This window comes from Rattus rattus, chromosome 10 (genome assembly GCF_011064425.1).
Source record: "Rattus rattus isolate New Zealand chromosome 10, Rrattus_CSIRO_v1, whole genome shotgun sequence".
NCBI lineage: Eukaryota > Metazoa > Chordata > Mammalia > Rodentia > Muridae > Rattus > Rattus rattus.
The window spans coordinates 27,562,673-27,566,532 of NC_046163.1; positions in this window are offsets into that span (position 1 = coordinate 27,562,673).

Below are 3,860 nucleotides of genomic sequence, written 5' to 3' on the forward strand. Positions count from 1 at the left end.
TTATAAACACATTGTATTTATGTACATACACATATATAAACATATAATTATATACATATATTATAATATATATTCATGTATGTAAATATATAACTGCTTCTGTGTACCTGTTTATTGTATGTATCTGTCTATGTGTACATATTTTAATTTATACTGCAGAGAATTAAATAGATTAATATTATACTTCAATAAGTATATACTTTGAAGAAAATTAGTTTAAAACACAAAGCAGGAAAATAACCACCCTGAATAATAGATATTTGATACACTTTTAAAGTTATTGGTCAGTAGTAAGTAAAATTGAAACACACAGTGCAATGCTATTTGACACCGAACATAAATATTTTAAATTCATAAAGAAAATGTAATCTAAACTAATGACAAATGTGTGCATCAGGAAGGAATCTTCCACATACCTTCAATAGAAATTTAGAAGAACACATTTTTTATTAATATGTAAGTTCATACAGTTTCAAAAGTGTTCAAATATTGTTAAGAAGCAATAGTATCTGCCATGGAAATGGCTGGATGGGCACAAGTAAAGAAGCAGCCCTTATAGGAGAATAAGCATGCAAAGTTCTGATCAATACAAAACCCTCACTAAGTCACGAGGCATTATGTGTGAGAAAAAAAAAAAAACAGGCAAAAGTCAACATACTGTCTGATTACATGTATATAAAATCATAGAACAGGAAAAATTACATTAGTAGAAGTCCTCTTATTGTTGTGCTCATTTAGCAGAATTTTAAGAGATTTTTCACTTAGTTCCTGTGATCAATCCAATCTTAGGTTCTTGGCCACTTTACCAGTATTTGTTCCACAGCATAGCCATCTTCCCATCTCTGTGATAATTAATTTTGAGACCATCTTTTAATTTGGTCTTATTTTTGTTGCGATATTTAACATTAACTTGTGCATGTTAGGGGAAATTCCCTGTAATAATTTAATGTACTTCTGCATTCTTTGCATTTCCCTCCTTTTTTTGCTTATTATTTTAATATGGCACAAGAAAATTGTCAAAAAACTACACGCCAGTCTCAGGAATGCTTCAAATTTGACAACTTCTTGAAGAGAAAGGGTCAACTTTCTTTAAGGGTGTCATGGCTCACATGTTGACCACATGTTAGTGCCATACTCAAGAGAATATGGGCAGGACAAATTGGATTTTATGAATAAGAAAAGAGAAGAAACAAAGTGGAGAGAAGACAGGGTAGCTCTGGGAGAAGTTGGGGTGAACGCGATCAAAGTACAATGGATATTATCAACTTACTGGAACCCAAGGGATGATGTAGATATCAGGGAGCCTGTAGGACTCTGACCTAAGTCTTCTGCATATATATATTAAGGTTGAATAACTTGGTGTTCTTGCGAAAATTCTAACAGGAAAGCTGTCCTTGATTCTTTTGGATATTTTTTGGTACCATTTCCTTCCCCTGTGTTGCCTTGTGCAGCTTTGATATGATGGTCTGTGCCTGATTTTATTGTAGATTCTTATGCTGATTTGGTTGATGCCCCCGGGAGGCCTGATTTTCTCTGAGGTGAGGAGAGGAAGGTGGACCTGGGAAAGCAAATTTAGCTCAAGAGAGAGGCAGGGGGAGGGGAGGGAGTAGCAATATATGAAATAGAACAATTTAAAAAAACTGCCCATATTAAAAAATAATGAAATAAACCAAAACTTTAATTTGTTATATATTTCCTTCTTATTATCATGTTTATACCTGAAGTTAACTAGTAAAATACACTTTTGGGTAATTTTTGAAGTATCAGATAAAAAAGAACCTTACAAATTTTATACTCTTTCATTTTCTGTTTTCTTTCATTCTATTATTTAAAACAATTTTTAACCTTAAGTTTATTTTCATCAAATTCTTTCCCTTGCCCTAGAACTTCCAGACTTTTTGCCTTTCCTATCCACTCAATGCATTCTCAAAAACCATACAGAGAATCAAAAATCATCATTCCCCCCAAGGAAACGAACTAAAACAATATACAAAAACAAAAAGAAAAGAAAACAGAACAAATCAAAAATACCTCCAAATAGTAATCAAATTACAACACAGAAATAAAATTGTGAAATTCTATAAGAACCTGTGCTTACTTGTGTTGCCAAAATTTTGTGATACTGTTGCAAAGAATTAAACCATACCATTGGGGAGGGGGCACAGCAAGACTGAAGCCGTAATAATTTTATTTGACCAATCAGACATTTTATACCTTTATCAGAAACAGAATATAATGGCAATTATCAGGATCAATATGGTTGTTGTTGCTAGGATACGGTGATGTTTACAAGCTCTATCGGATATCCAAGATTAATGTCTAAGACCAATTGTCCTGTCAAGCTTTCATGCTTCCCTTATTTCTGAGGGAACATGAGAGAAACATATAGAGATATGAATGCTGTGTTGGCTCAGGTAATATGTCAGTCTTTCAGCAATGTGAAGTCACATTGTACCTCAGGAGCCATGGACTCTAATCCAAAAACAACAACAACAACAACAACAACAACAACAAAACCTATAGCACATGCCTATCAAGGGAGCAAGGTAAAGTATATTCCAAGGTGTCCTGCAGTTCCTCTGTTTTTTATGTTTTATTTTTAGGTTATACAAGTCAATCTTTAAAGCAGACCTGAAGTAATAAATCAACTTCAGGGATTCTTTGTATCCAATAAATTGTATACAATACTTCTTTGTATAACCCATAACAAAATTTCCATAGATATTCCTAGGGACCATAGTTTAGAAGTCCAATTAGAGACAGAAAATTAATGACCAAAATACTTTGCCAAATTTTGTGCAGCAACAAAGAAAGGTGATTTATCTAAATTTGAATGTGGAATGGTTAATATTTTATCATGGAAAAGCCTGAACATCAAAACTCAAATTGTCACGAAACACTTTGCCTCAGAAACAATATGATTAGTAGTAGGAGGACTCAAAATGTAAGAGACATTGCCATAAACAGGGATATTATTCCCTTTCCAGTTACAAAGTAAAACCTACGAGGATCAGATATAGAAGTCCAACATGTCTCCACAATAACAGATTCATTCAACAGAGAGACAGCAGAGCAAAACCAGCAGCTGTTCTGCCATCAAATCCCCCCTCCCTGAGGTTTCATAGCTCTTTGCCATCAATCGCAAGTCTCTTTATCTGAATCATCATTTGTAGGTAGGCAGACTCTGTTCCTCATAGCTCAAAAACTCCGTTATCCTATTCTCTTCTTTTTCTTCAGGTACAACCTTTGCAGATGCTCTAGAAATTTCTTGTCCATCTTCTGCAGGTTAAGTCAGAATTTCATGTTTTCATGACAGTTTTTCTGCATCTGGAGGAAAAAAAAACCATAAATATAGTCCCAGCTCCAGAGAACTACTGGACGTAAGGTCTTTCCAATGCATTGTGACTTTGCATATTGTTGGAGTTGGCCCCCAAATATTCTGCATCAATGAGACTCTCCTTGTTCAAATTTTAAGTTTTTAAAAAATACATAGGTAAAGATGAAGTATGTTGAGGATTAGCTATATCACCCTTGTCCCCCCTCCTTTAAATTTTAAATAACATTTAAGTTGTCTGTTACTTCTTTCTACGATAGCTTGATCCTGGGGGTTACATGGAATACATGTTACGTGAGCATGAGCTATATCAAACTGTTGGCAAATTTCTGATAATATTTGGCAGTATATGCTAGTGTATTGTTAGTTTTTAATATTTTACAGGGCTGTACAGTAGTAAAAGACAGGGATAAGTCATTCAAGGTATTGAATATCTTTTCCTCATTGTGAATATCAATTTAAAGGATTGATCTAACTTTTATTTTTATAAGTAGATGCGTAACATTTTATCACTTTTAGCATGAGC